Genomic DNA, 16,708 nt, shown 5'->3' with positions numbered 1-16,708 from the left:
CCTCCTTTCGTCATCCATGATGACCTTCAAAAATGATCCAGGTCAACATCCAACTGTTCTTTCAGTTCACGATGCGCAGTCAGTCGTGACTGCTTCTGCGCTCAAAATTCATTGGCAGAAGCTTCAGGATACACCAGTCATATCAATAAGTTCGTCAGTTGTTCAGTGACGGTCCGCGAAGATCAGTTCATGAATTTTCGTGTTTTCATTCGTACGGGAGGTCGACGGTTGTCTTCAACACGGTTGGTCTTCTGCGCTTCCGTTAGCAAACGAGGCACAGATTTTGCTCCAATTCTTTTCGTTCGCTATTTTTCACTCAAAATTCATTGGCAGAAGCTTCAGGATACACCAGTCATATCAATAAGTTCGTCAGTTGTTCGGTGACGGTCCGCGAAGATCAGTTCATGAATTTGCATTTGTACGGGAGGTCGACGGTCGTCCTCAACGAGGTTGGTCTTCAAACGACAAGTGACCATTCCTAAAGCGTGGAAACCACTCGTAAACTTGTGCTTAGCTCATGGCAGCGTCCTTGTAAGCTGTTTGGAACATGACAACCGTTTTCCTCAGCAGAAAGCAGAATTTCACGGAACCACGCTGTTCTTTCGTTTCAGCCAACACAAAAATTGACGAACAAGGGAGATGCATTGAAAAACAGAGACGCACCACATGGAAGTACGACCGCAACCGACGACACCGATCGGCAGACTGCAGTCTGACGGTTGTATCAAGTGACTGCTAGCAGTAGAAGCCTGAACTACGACGAGCTTGTTCCACAGAGAACGTTTTCGACTACTTTTGGGTATCCCCTCGTACATACTTGCGTACATACACACTTCCATACATACTTCCATACATACACGCATACATGGATGCATGCATGCATACAAACATACGTACATATGTATGTATGTATGTATGTATGTATAGAGTTTCAGAGAAGCTTCTATGATTTAGTGAAAGCGAGTGTTTCTTGATAAAACATTAAATCTGTAAAATAAACTACTTGCTCTTCAGTATAGAATCGTCCTTAGTTGTCTGGTTTTCTTCATGTTTGATTCAAGAATTTTCATAAATGTGTGTGTGTGTGTGTGTGTGTGTGTGTGTGTGTGTGTGTGTGTGTGTGTGTGTGTGTGTGTGTGTGTGTGTGAGGAGAGAGAAAGAGGCGAGTACATGTAGTTGACAGACAAATAAGTTTTATGAGAGAAGTTATATCCCTTTCATCGTATTAAAATTGAGGCTCCAACAACAACCCAGCATTTCCTTCCCCTAACAAAGTGGCAGGGACGTATTGTACTGGATGGTATATGAAAAAAAGAGTATTTTATTCCTTCTTGTTACAGTGGATGTCTTTTTTTTTTAGTCTCTATTTTTAGTTATTTCTTTGCTTGCCTCAGTTTTTACTTTTCTATGGCATTGTATTCATCTGATATACTTTTTTTAATCCAATGTCTGATTGTCTTTCTTTTCTGTCAGTCTTTGGTGTGGTCTTCGAACTATTTATAACTGTTATTAGAAAAATATAGTTTCAGTAGTATTCTGACATTTGTGTGGCCAAATAAGTCTAAAAAGAGGAGACGTCTTTCACTTTAAACAAAAACAATAAAAAATCCTTTTGTTAAAATTAATAAAAATAAGTTTGAAGTGAAAGAACAAAAATCAGAATTTAAAATAACTTTTTTTTTCCAGGACAAAAAGGTTATTATTAAAGTAATTAAATTATTATTTTACATTGATTTTTACATTAATTTTGTGAAAGCTATGGATTTTGAAATTATCCTATCTTTGCTTCCATGATAGATCGCTAACCACTACATTAAAATTTTTTTTTCTCCTTGTTTTTCTCCTTATTTCTTTCTGTTGAAGAGCGTAGCTCGAAACGTTAAAGACTTTCTCTATTCCCGAGCGTTAAACTAATACATCCTTTTGTTGTTTACACCACCTGTCCTCGTTTGTTGTTTTTTTTTCGTAAATTACCCCCCCCCCACACACACATATATATATATATATATATATATATATATATATATATATATATATATATATCATAATAATAATAATTGTGAACTGACAACATTACCCATTCGTTATACATACACACACGTGTGTGCGTGTAACGAACGAGTGATCTTTTTAGTTCACAGTTATGACAGTCTCCGATGTTTATTACAAAATAATTGTGTAAATAAACGTATAGAAATTTTTACGACTTGGCTGATCTTTCCAACAGATCAACTGTTTGCTAAGCCTATTCAGATAATATTTCTCTGTTTGCTAATACAACGTTATTTATGCTGTACTATATATATATATATATATATATATATATATATATATGAAATATTTATGTATCCTAGTATAGCACACATGGTGGGAAACACCGTATAGTAAACCGTGTGAGCCATCAGCTGACTTCTATGACGTATAGGCTCTATAATATGCATTGAGTACTGTTTGTTTCGCTTACAATGGCACACAATATCAACACAAAACAAGAAACAACACCAAACATATTATGTTGTCAAAAAAGGGGGCTTTATTTGTCTCGTCTATAAAAGTAATAAACCAGACTGTATCATCTAAAAAAAAATGAAGAAAATAATAAATTATCAAAGAAAGTAAGTCTTCAATTGTTGCTTCAGCCGATATGACAAACACATTTCCCTTTCTTCTCTGGAGGAAAAGAAAAAAATTCTTTCTCCCTTCATTTCCTTGGTTGGGTTTCATTTGTTTAGATGGGAAGAATAACACATTATCAAGCAACAAATGAAGGCCTGTATCGATTGTTCTTTTTGATTTTCTTTACGTGTTTTTACCTAAACAATGTTAACAAAGAAAAGGATAGGAAAAAAATATATGGCGGGTGGTAGCAGCGATAGTTCATTCAACAAGTCTTTATCACGCGACATGCATCAGTTAGCAATCTATATTTTATTTGTTTAGTTGATATATATTTTTTTTACCAATTAATTGTATTTTAATGATTGCTACTTGCACAATTAAACATAAGATGCCTTGAAAAGATAACTAGTAAAGAAATATCATTATTTCATTAACAGTCCTACAGAGTATATACTCGTACTTTAAGGCCAATACTGTTCTGATTAAATCCATCAATAGATCAATAAATAAGCTAGGTCTTGGAAGACTTGGAAGTATTAAAGAGAGGAATAAAGAATCCTTTGGATATATCACACAATATTAGTTAAAAAATAAACCTCGATATTTTCTCGATGGTTTTTGATTTTCTTCTTTAAAGCAATTGTTTCTTTTTATTTAATTTGTGCGGCTTTTTTGTTATTCGTATTCACTGCTTCTCTTGTTTTGTCATCAGTTCTTTTAATCATATCTAATTTTATCGGCCATTGGATAAAAATGACGTAGGTGCATGCACAGTTGAGTAATGTTTATAAATCTGTTTTGTGGTCGTTCTTTTTCTTTTCACAACAAACATGGCGGATATTTGAAGAGAAACAACCGATTGTACCTCATTAGTATTATTGCTTTATATTGTTACTGTTGTTGTTGTTGATATTTTACTGGGGCATCATTGTAGATTATTGTCAAATCAAAATAAAAGCATATAATATCATATCATTTCTTCATTTTATTCATTTTTCCTTCATTGTTTTTAGTGTGCGTTCATGTTTTGGACCGGAAAATATCTTCGTCTGCTTTACACTGAAACAGTGAATTATTCCTCTCCACATAACCACCATGTTTCCTTCCTTTTTCGTTTATTTTTTGCGTGCATTTTTTTCCCCCCACGATCTGCCAGTTTTATTTTCATCGGGATATAAATATGTCTCTACATAGACTTTTCTGCACCACGTTTTCCATTGTAAATATGATTAGAATAATAACTTAGAAAGAAAAAGAAACCAGTTTGGCCATATTTAGTCATTGCATATCATTTTGTATACAATATAATTGAATCATTTTTGTAATAATTAAAATATATAATACAATTTCTAATAATTTTTTAATTAAATCAACAATTTTTTTTGTAGGGGTTCTTTTTAATTTAAATTATTTTTAGAAAAAAATCAACAACAACAAAACAATCAATCAATCAACCCAACAAATAAACGACATATGATTCCATATGTGTATATAAGATATTTAAGAGAAACACAACCAAATTATTGTTTTTGTTTGCTTTTTTCCTTTGAATCTTACGTAATAAAAGAAGATAAATATTTTATTGAGACTTACGGTTTTATATATAATTTAATCAACCGTTCATTCAAATAGGTTTTGGGGAACTAAACTTCTGTTGTTTATATTTTATTTATCTTGTGGGTTTTGTTCAGAGATTTTCTTCCCTTTCAGTTTTGTTTATTTTTATTTCGATCATTTATTTATTTGCCATTTCAGTGAAACCAATAATAATGTTTTTTGTTATTTATTTTTTTATCGAAAATCACATTATTTCTCAATTATTAATATACTTTGTTACCCCACAAACGATAATTTATCAGGCTTTCTTTTGTCGTTTTTATTTTCATAATCTACTGGATATATATATATATATATATATATATATATATATATATATATATATATATATATATATATAAGTTCCTCTCAGTTAATATTTGCTGTGCCTTTTGCCATTACAACGATAACAAAATACAAGCAAACTATCTTGGAACATATCCACATGACTATTTTTCGTCGTCAACGCATATATATATATATATATATATATATATATATATATATATATATATATATATGCATGCGTATATGCGTGTGTATATATCGAAAAATTAATTTCAATATGGAAGACAATCGGGCAAATAACTCTTATTTCAAGTTAGAAAATGTTAAGAGCCATAATCTCGATAAATATGAAATAATTCCCATTAAACAATTATTCAATTTGTTTTGTTTTTTTAATTTTTGCTTCTGAAACTACCTTAACACCTGCCGTTGATGTAACCATACCGGAAGTGGTTAGAGCTGTCGATCACGCACCACCTATGTTAGCAAACATTGAAAGAGAGAAAAAAAAAACCTTGCATTCTTGATGTCGTTGTTGCCCTTATTGTTAATATTATTTTTATCATTTGTAAAATTATTAGTTCTAACCTTTGCGCAGATGTTCTAGTGACGAAGAAAGTATTATTGATTTGACCATATATCAATTTTTAAAATTATCACTCTTGTCACTAGTATTATTGCTGTTGTTATTACAGCTATTATTATTTGCGATTATTTCTGATAAAAATAATAATGATACTAATAATAATAATAATAGGCTTGGTCTTTTATGTTCATTCTTTCTTGTTAGCTCGTCGTTTTGCGTACATCACCACGTCAACGTCTACATTAATGGTGTTAATTTGCTAAATATCTTTTCAAGTGCCCTCCTCCGCTGAATTAATAGTCAGCTCCCCTATATAAATCTATTCTTTACAAACAATAAACGGCATATTAGTTAGTTATCATCTATTCCTGTTTTATTTTATTACTATATAATAGATGGTATTATCTATAACTAGATTTATTGTGCAATATGGCGAAGTAATATTATACCATGCATCTACACATCGACTTTTATATCAATACCATACCGTATTCCATTAATATCATAACCATATAATATTTATATCCTTATCATATCACGTATATTATATGGTTCATGGTGCTTATAATTTATATCAGTGTATCATATTCTATATCTTTTAGAGCGAATTTATCTTAGCTTATTATTTATAAATGTTAATTTTTCATATATATATATATAAATGAATATAGCATATTGCATGTATAAATATATAATTTATATATTATATTACTTTTATATGTATATGAATATGTGTGGTGCTTGTCCTATCATACATAGTAGGCCAACAACAAGAGCAAGAAGGCATAGAAGAGGGTGGGTTTTTGCAAAAAAAAAATGAAGAGAAAATATAAGGCACTTCGTTCTAATGTTTCAGATAAAATTTAGCTTTTAGAAGTCGGAAACACCCGTGTCTACATAGGCAGGAGGTACAGGCGAAACGCTGACAGGTTTAGGTGACGGTGGTGGTGGTGGCTGGGCCGCTTTTTTCGGTGGGCTTGCACGAGGTCGTGGAGTGCTCTGCACGGGAGCCTGGGCTGGAGATTTCGGTTCGTTGGCATTTTCATTCGCCTGAATCATGCGTAATAATTCGGATTGCGTCCAGTCACGTTCATGGGCAGGAACTTTTTTCTGCTGTGCCCTGAAATACGATAATAACAATAATAATGATAACTATATCCAACATAGACAGAAGTTCATAGGATCTGCAGGAGAGTACAGTCGGTTGCGTAGACATCAGTTCATGTCTGGGACTTGTTTTAACGCCCCCTCCCCAGGAGGATGAGAGGCAAACTAATTTCTAATGATACAAGGTCACCGATTTCTTGGAGATATAGTCTTGAATTGTCACAGTATATTACTGGTACTTTATAGACACACTCTTAAAGAGAAGAAAGAGAAAGGTGACCTTCATTGTATTCTAGCTCAAAACATATAGGGGCTGTAAATAAATCTTTTAGGGCATTTGGTCTGGAGCTTCTTAACGTGTAGTGAATCTGTTATGGCAAAGGGAAAACTATATTCGTTTCTGATTCCAATGATACTAAGTGGCACCCTTATATTTGATTTGCAGTTTAAATGTGAACTAAGAAGTCACGTAACTATTATTGATTGCAAAATCTGCAACAGCACCACCTCATCCATGTTACTAATATAACAATGGTGAAATACATCAGCTATATTCCTTTTGGAAAATTTTCACAGCTAATCTATTATATTATTTAAGAATAAAATATGCTCCTATAAATGTTGTCTGCTTTTGGATGCAAATTGGTTATCGATAGCGGTTTCGCGACGCCGTTTCGAAACATTGATGTTATGGACTGAGCATTCTTTACTACAACCACGACAGGAGTCGAAGTTGTACAAGAAGTGAACTATCTCTCAGAAAGCATAAAGCTCATGCGCTTTCCTTTCAGATCCTGTTATTCTGACAGATCCCCATGACGGCATCTGTTTCACCGGTTTTCATCACCAGGTTTTCCTTCTCATTTAACAGCCAACAACTATACACAGAGGACAGAATTTGTTTCTCGTTGTAGGTGCTGTGCTGGGCTAATCAGTTAAGTTGAGGTCACCGATTTACATACACATAAATATTTAAATATATGACAAAAGCTTATATTGATAAAATATATATGACAAAATATTATAAATGATAACATTATTATGTTATCACTTGTAATATTTCTCAGTCTCTGAATTATGTGTGTATCTGTAGTTTTCCCTTTCTCATAAGCGATTCGCTACAAACGATTCTGTCAATCACTGCGTAGCGATAACACTGCTAATAATAACAGTAACAACAACATTAAAACTTAAAGGAATTTCTTTCGGCCACATGAATTTTTTTCATTTGGTAGTAAAGGAAGTTAATTTGGGAATAAAGGAAATTTTTTTGAGAGATGACGTAATACAATAATTCTTTCTGCTTTCTTATGTCGAAATGCATGGGGAAAATACAATATAAAATAGAAAGTATTTGGACAAGAGATGAAAATTGAGCAAGGAGTTGCTTGAGTGAGACCCTTTGCTCCAGTCAGACCAAATATTCGATCGCTGTTTCTGGGGGTTACCGTCCTATCTTTAAAGTGGGCCATGTTGTCTCAAGATTTATTAAAAAAATACATTAAAATAGTTTGTCTCATCAAGAGATTTGCTTGTAATCTTATGAAAGTCGTGAAATTAAACATCAACTTCTTTGCATACTGCGTTTTTAAAAAACATTTCGACAACCCTGCGTGGCGTTTTTACACTTACTTTTCGAGAAAACACCCTTACCTGTCTTTCTTTGATTTTTCTCTACCATTGTTTGAGCGCGGTGATACTCATACATAATGTGACAATATTGCAACATATAGACCAACATATCACAGAGCACATTTACTGTCAAAAAGCTCAACATCATTATTATTGTTACATTACATTACATGAATCGTGTGATAAATTCATGCCAGAAATGTGCGCAACGGAAAGAAAGGAGACGAGAAGGCAAAGAAAAGACAGGGTTCTTTATTATGGTATTAGACCGTTTGTCACAATGTCTCGCTATTTATGTTTAGTGAGGCTAAACCTGTCGAGTCTGTGAGTCTGTATATAAGAATACCATGTTGCAGTAATTCTTTGAAACCAAATAACTCTTGTATTGCCGATAAGGTGCGCAAGATAAGATCACCGACGTCACGTTGGTGCGTTGCTTTGTTGGTCAACACAAAATTTGTTACTGTCAACTAAGATTCCAAAATAAAAGAACAAGAAACATTTTTATTTTCTAGTGTGAGTCCTAGACAGGATTAGATAAGGTTCTAAGAGTGAGGGTCGAGTTTATGGATTAGCATATTATTGCCATGAATCGTGTACAAGCGATCCAGTTTATAGTGACGGAACTACAAATAATTATTTATAACTTTGGCGTAAGGTCAGCATTTGCTGAGGAGATGCAACTCTGTTGTATCGACCCCATTGCTTGGCTGGTACTTATTTTATCGAATCCAAAAGGATGAAATGCAAAGTCGATCTCTGTGGATTTTGAACTCGGAACGTTTAGAGTCAGAAGAAAAGCCGCTGAGCATTTTGTCCGACGTACAAACGATTATGCCAGCTCGCCGCTTTGTTTCAAATTTTGGCAGAAGGACAGAAGTGTTGAAGGCAGGGCTGAGTCGGTTTCATTGTGTCTAGTATGTGACTGGTACTTTATCGACCCTGAAAGGATGAAGGGTTATATTTGATCTCGGTTCTTAAAACGTGAGCCGGAACAAATACCGCAATTTTAATTTTTCGATTCTATAATGATTCTGCCAAACAACTACCCTTAAAGTTATTTGTAACATACGAACAAGGGCTAAACTTTGAGAAGAGAAAACTGATCGATGGAAGCGACCACAGTACTTATTCACGGCGGGATTTAAACTCAAAATGTAAAGGGCGGAAATAAATACTGCAAAGCGTTTTGTTTGACACTCTCGTGATCAGAAGCTGAAAGACAACGGTTTCAATTCTTATCAGGACCACCACTGCCACCCAGGCCAGGAGAGTGAGAGCGTGGTAACCATTTTCAAGGACTCTTATCGGTGTGTTATTCATCGTTATGTCCAATGGTTGTCGGTATTAACCATCGTCTTCATCATCAACGTCATTGTCGTCATCGTCATTGTTGCCGTCTATAATAAGTCAGAACTGAGTGTACCTACTTAAGATCCTGCTAAAGACTGTACGCAAAGGAAAGCAATGTGCGAAAGTTAGAGAATAATAATAATAAATAATAATAATAAATAATAATAATAAAAGTGCTCTATTTTTGAGTGTGAAACTATACACAGATTTGACCAGCTACATGACTTTAGAATATATTTAACTGCTTATCATATTCATGAGTTGTGTAACAGATAATATTTGCCATATATAAATATATCTGCAATATATTTAAAAAATTTTACATGATATATATATATATATATATGTATGTATGTATGTATGTATGTATGTATGTATGTATGTGTATATATATATATATATATGGTTGACCTCATTTGTTTGACGATGAGGAACCAGTAGTTCAATCGAGTTACCTGCTCCTAAATAAACGTATAAGTAGCAAAGCATATTCTAGATAAAAATCAATGTGGTACAGTAACAAAGTTGTACCTTTTTGAATTACAGGCAATCCACCCGAAATGTTTCTGCACAGTTTCCGACCATCCAATTTTAATCACCAGGTATGGTCGACTCAGTATTATAGAAACAGCATTTGCTTAAAATGTTATTTGTGAAATTGAACCCGCAGCTTCGTGGTTGCGAAGTGAAATTCGGTAACCATTCAGCTACTTGGACCTACGATTCACACCCACAACCCAACGCTTAGTTCTTATTTATTGTCTTGCTGGTCAAATCACGGTATGGTGCTACTAAGATGTGCGGTCATGCACGATCCAGGGGTCATTAAGTGCAGTGCATCTACGCTACTTTATGAACGAGCGTGTGCATATGTTTATGTATGTGGCTTATATTTGTGAGTTCGTGAGTGCGTATGTGACCGTAATTAAATGTATAACTCAGCACGTTTGTGTCTCTGTGATTGTATCTGTGTATGTGTGCGTATGTATATATAATGTTAGATTCTCTTACATCATTTGTCTCAGAATGTTTGTTCTCCTAATTATGTGCGGGCATATGTATATATATATATATATATATATATATATCTCAGTTGAATAAAGTTACAATAAAAACGTGAAAATCAGACCATGTTGTAACTTTATTCAACTGCTATTTTATTCTATACACAGTTACACAAAATCAGAATACGTGTATGTATGTATATATATATATATATATATATATATATATATATATATTGTTCGATTGTTCGAATGGCAGATGAACGCATGCCGAAACAGCTGTTTTATGGTGAGCTTGCAGAGGGGAAACGTTATCGGCATAAACCTAAAAAAAGGTTTAAGGATGGCATAAGGACTGCTATGAAGTCAATTGGAATGGCTCCAAAAGATATAGAAGTCCTCGCTTCAGATCGAGTTGGATGGCGAACAAGGGTGTGGAGTGGAGTGAAAGCATTTGAAGAGGCCAGGATGATGCAAGCAGGGCTCAAGAGACATTTAAGGAAAAAGGTGAAGACTGAGAAGGTGAATGACAAGGACCTTTTTGTGTGCACAGTCTGTGACAGACCATGTCTGTCCTTGGCTGGCCTCAAATCTCACCTGCGAACCCATGGAAAACAAACCTTACCCAGCTATTCTGATTATATGTCTGTGCACACGTTTGAATGTGGTGTGTGCCAGAGGGTTTGCAAATCCAATGGGGGTCTTAAAAGACATGTTAGGATCCACAATGAGCAGAACTTACTTGCAGGTATTGGTAGTGCAAATCAGAGGTGCAATCTGTGTGGGTGTTTTTTCAAAACACTGTCTGGTTTAAAAAGCCACATCAGACGCCATGAAAGGGCTAAGGTGTAGGTGCAGGAGGTGGTCAAACTCTGTTTAAGGAGTAGACAACCACCATATATATATATATATACAGACACAAACATATACATTGGTTTTCGTGTACCAGATTGAAACTGACCATTTGCAACGTCAGAAGCTATATCCAGCAGAATATGTGCCAATATATGACTGGAACGTAGACTGGTAATGGCACATGTTCTACCTTGGTGTGTTTTGGACTCAGAATGTAGAAAAGATAGAAAGATTTCTATCCGAAACTCTACATAGTTATATAGTTATAATGTGAATCGATTGTAATCCACTGTATAACTCTGTGTGACCATATGCTAACGTCATAAATAGGTGGAAATCTACAAGAAGTGATTGTATGTGTGTGATAGAGTATGTACGTGCCCGTGTGGTTGGATATGTGTATGTGTCTGTATTTATTTTTTCATAATTGAATATGCTATTTTATCACATTGAATGTACTAAACATAAATACAAACATAAAAAGAAAAAGAAATACAAATAGATATACAAAAGAAAACGAAAAATAAAAGAAAATAAGGAATGAAAATAATTCAAAAATAATTATCTAAATTATAAAGAAATAATCTATCAAATAAAAGAATAATTTCAGTTTCCCAACATGGTCGTAATTTACGAGATTTTGAAAACTCTAGAAAACTAAACTTAACTGAAGTATGTGGCATAGAGCAAGGAAGTTAATAACTGATCTTGTTAGCACCACAGTACAGTTTCATTTCCTGGTTGAAATTAATTCACTTCAATTGCGCTTCTAATGAATCTCACCACAAGTCACTTAAGGTCTTTACTGACCTAAGAAGAAGCGGAAAATTCACTATATGTTACAGATGACTTGAAAGCCCCTGTGAGAAGCATGAAGTTCATACATCACTTCACTCATGCCTTTAAAATATCTGGGGAGGCTTGTATTACTTATGCTTACTCTGCTTCAGAGAAAAGCAGGACGTTCGAATCTGTATCCCTTTATCATACCTTCTAGTATTTAGTGAAATATGATCTATGATTTCTCTTGAAAAGTTCATAAAGCCTTTCTTTTTAAGTCTACACATCTTTGGGTAACAGTTAATAAGTAACCATATTAATAGCTTCATTACTGATCACTGAGCCATTCTAATCCTAATGTCTACTCCGCCCATTACCAAAACACTTTAAAACCTTAAGGGCTCAGTGCATCCCTTTTAACCCTTTTGATACCAACCCGCCTGAAACCGCCTCTGGCTCTAGTACAAATGTCTTGTTTTCAAAAGTTCTGAATTAAACGTGTCATTTTTCCCCACTCACATCCCGGCTATATAAATTAATGCCGCGGTTAACTGACGCATCTCACTGCTGCAGTAGTAGAGAACACTGAAAGAATGGCGGTTTTCATAAATTTCCTGCAGCGAATTTGAATCCTGTTATATTTATAACTCAAACAATAGTTGGTATCCTAGATAAAGCTGCTTTACTTCTGTCAGGGGATAAAGGCTCGGCAAAATCAGCCTCGTCCTCCACCAACATTACCATGGAGTCAATGTCATGACTCTTCTATGCAAGAATTTGGTCTGCAGAGTCATCAACGCCACCACCATAAAGGGTGCGTTCGGCAAAGAAGAAACTAGATTTTCGGATACAAGATAAAGCCGACGACAACTTCTGTCAGAATGAATTTGGTGCGTTTTAAGATACCCTGAGAATTTGCATAATTCCTTAAGCACTCTCATTCGAAATGTAATAAAACTAGCAAAGATAAAACTAGAAAACCACTGAAGATAATATTGTCGATGTCTGACTTTAAGCATGTTTGAGTTGCTACAAGACAGAAGTCCCATTAATAATTCGGTTTACACTACAAAGTGCCATGGTATAATGTCTGTCTCTATTTTTCTCGTAAAAACAGAATCAAAATATGAATATTTTTTATGGTTAAATTTCCTCTCTTTCTTTACTTTCAGTTTGACTATTTCAACCCCCAAATAAATAAAATATAGTAAAATAATAAAAATTAAAAAATTAAAACAAAAATAAAATGTTACACAAAATATATTTAAAAACGGAAATAAAATGAAATAAAACGCCTAAAATCTAAAAGTGCAATATATATATATATATATATATATATATATATATATATAAACAAATCAAAGAAAACGAAATAATAATAATAACGACAACATTGAAACAGACGGCAAAGAACCAATCAACAAGTTGAACAATATTAACATGTTGAAAAATAACAAAACGCACAAAATATTACGAAGAGGAGAACAATATAAAACAATAACTACTACTACTACTACTACTACTACTATTAATGTTACTGTGGCTACTAATATTAGTAGAAATACAGTGTGAATAGGGGAAGAAAATAAACACATGTGTCTGCTTGTATGTATAATTATCAAGTATATATGTGTGTATATATCTTATATGCACACACACACACACACACACACACACACACACACATATATATATATATATATATATATATATATATATATATATATATATATATATATGGTAAAGTGGATACTAATATAATTGGTGTCCCAAACAAAGAAATTTCAGCTAATTAAAACCATTAATGACAAGGACAATAATTTTCTAAATGACTAATTCTGGTGAACTTTACTTTACAAAAACTTAAAATTAATTAAATGTCTTACACGGGGGAAAAGAGCCTAATTTTTAGCAGCATAATAAATAAGTTGACGGATGCTTTTGATTTGTGATATTTTTTTCCCACCATTATTCTGACGTTAAATTGTACTTTTTGTCATGTTGGGTAGTAATAATAATAATAATAATAATAGTAATAATAATGATGTTGATGATGATCGCGAGGGTTTGAAGTTTGCTTTCAGTCAGTGTGTGGTGCATTTAGTAATGGCAAAAACAAAAATGGCAATAGCAAAAGAATAGCTTAAAAGCTTGTTGGAGCAAAACGAAGCGTTAATAAAAAATGTGTTTCAAAACAACAACAACAATAACAGCATCGACAACATCGGCAGCGGCGGCAGCAGCAGTAACAGCATCAATGCTAGTAGTAGCAGTAGCAACAGCAGCAACAACAATAACAAGTTAATCAAATCATAACTAAATATAAAATAAATACAAAACCAAGCGAATTATATTTGAAGAATACGGCACTTACGTGAACAATGAAAATATTTGTAAGCCATTTTTTTATTTTCTGGTTGACAGCTTTTGACAGATTTCATAGAATTTTCATGTTTTCCCTTTTTTTTTTTCTTTTTTTAAAGAAATGTTTAGTTGCAAAAAAACGTGCAGTTTACCGAGCAGTGTCGACAGGGAATAATATATGTTGTTATCTTATTAGAGAATTTTACCATCTTTCTTGCTTTTTTTTTTTTTGATTTATTTTGCCTTTTAGTTTTAATTATTTTTTTTTTTTTGTCTCAAATGTCATATTAATGCAAAGTTTCAAGATTCAGCGAAAAGAAAATGGTAAAACTTCAAAATGGCGATGACTGTGAGAACAAGAATAAATGGAAAGAAAGAAAAAGACGAGGAAGTAGAGGAGGAGAAAAAGAAAATAGAAAAGTAATGATAGGGAAAAAAAATAGGGGGGAAAGGGGGAAAAGGTTGGGGGTTCAACAAAGAAAACCCAATACCAAACACTCAGCAGTAAAACCTCAATAGGTTATTAAAAACAATTCTCAAAAAAAAAAAAAAAACCTTCACCTGGAGTTCAACTTCAGTAACATTATGCTGACCATCGAGCTATCTGTCTGTTATTCTATATATATATATATATAAGTGATCATTTATCTAGCTATTTATTGAATTATTTATCGTTCTATCTGCTTATATTATTGCATACGACCTTATATAACATTAGTTCAATGTACGCAATGTTTTCTTTCTACTACACACATACCCGCACAAACTCACCTATAAGTATATACACATACATACATATATCTTTTGGTTGCTGTATTCACTTCACTTTACTGGTGACACGGTTTCAAATTCATTATGGAAAAAATATGAAAATATGACACTTTATGCCTTTCCAGAGATGATTACGCAAGCGAGAAAGGACTTTAGCTGAATTATCTCTCTATATATCTCCATCCATCCATCTATACATACATACATTCACACACTCATATTTGTTTTATGATGGAATGTTCAAGAATATTCTCCGATACACCCTGTTTCGCGACCTGTAGTACACAAATGATAAAATGATATGAAAGTTCTTACAAAAATACTTCGTTCTATTATGTTCTAAAGCCGAATAGTATTTTCTTTCACTTCAATCTTGTAAATAATAGATATGAAAATATTAAGCAATTTTATAGGTATGACAAGTAACCTATCCTGAAGAACAATTATCACGCTATTATTTTGAGCGATGAAACCAGAAATAAGAAACTGATCCTTAAAAGTTTCTCAGGCTTAAGAGGTACCAATTTTCCCCTCTATCTTTCACTGTTTCTTTTTCTTTCGCATTTTTTATTTCGATATCTCCTGTTTGTGATTAAATTTTCCGAGAGCTGCGACGTTGACATAATAGTTTAATATCAAAAAGATCCATACTTTTTTTTTAGTTTTATCATCTTGAGAAGTATTACATGATGAGGCACTTAATACTACAACACTACATTTTTTCTGATTTCTAAATAAACAGAGGTAAACTATGAAATATGTCCATATTTGGATAAAGACGGACGAGATGTCATCAAGCTTTTGCCCGGCGTGCTAACGATTCCGCTAACTCGCCGCCTTTGTAATGATAATAATAATAATATTAATAATAATAATTGTTATTATTATTGATATCATTGTTGTTACTATTTTGGCACAAAGCCATCAATTTTAAAGGGGAGAGTAAGGCGATTATATTGGCCCGAGTACATGACCGGTACTTACTTTATCGATCCCGAAATGATGAAAGGTATAGGTTGTTCCACGATGGGCCTAAGTTTTTAATTAGCAAAACTCTTGATGTATTTCTCACTATAAAATATGCTGATAATAATAATAATAAATGCCAGTATTATTGTTGATACTTGTATCTATTTTTCTATGCAAGTTTATATATATATATATATATACCTGAATCCAGTTGAGAGGAAGGAAGGTAACAATTGTTTTCGTTTCAAGCATGGATCATTTAGTTGTTAGTAAGCGAATTAAGATATTTAGCCGAAACAGTTGGAAAGAGGAGGAAAGTAGTTGGAAAGAGGAGGAAAGTCTGGTGTTAATTTTGCGTTCCGAATAATATTATCATATTGTGTCTTGCTGTTATCATAAAAAAAAACATAGGAGAAAGACAAAGATAAAATGAAATTCAATAGGAGGGTAAGAATAATAAGACACTTTAATGATAATTATCTCACCTGAGAACTCCGGCTGGATTAAGGGTTTAAGGGTAGGATCAGTTGCTTACTACAACTGGATCAACAACCGCACCGCTGTGAACAATAAAATACTTAAACATTGATTTTTTTTCAAATATATTTCCAATTGACTGTTTTTATGTAGGTCTTCTGTTTAATATATGTGCTATATATATATATATATATATATATATATATATATATATAAATTATTATATATATATAATTATTATATATATATATAAATTATTATATATATATATAAATTATTATATATATGATATAAATTATTATATATA

The 16,708-nt window shown here is 33.1% G+C and overlaps 1 long non-coding RNA gene across 1 annotated transcript; it reads right to left on the bottom strand.

Moving 5' to 3' along the window:
* Positions 1-2,510: 2,510 nt before the first annotated feature.
* Positions 2,511-16,237, bottom strand: LOC149131094 (uncharacterized). Its single transcript, XR_016238312.1, has 2 exons — positions 14,195-16,237; positions 2,511-6,209 (listed from the first exon to the last, which is right to left on the bottom strand). It is a non-coding gene; the product is annotated as an uncharacterized LOC149131094 (long non-coding RNA).
* Between the last annotated feature and the right edge of the window lie 471 nt (positions 16,238-16,708).

Source organism: Octopus bimaculoides, chromosome 25, assembly GCF_046866305.1.
Source record: "Octopus bimaculoides isolate indiv1 chromosome 25, ASM4686630v1, whole genome shotgun sequence".
Classification (NCBI taxonomy): Eukaryota; Metazoa; Mollusca; class Cephalopoda; order Octopoda; family Octopodidae; genus Octopus; species Octopus bimaculoides.
Note: the sequence above shows the minus strand (reverse complement) of the source record. Positions and strands in the feature narration are given on the sequence as shown.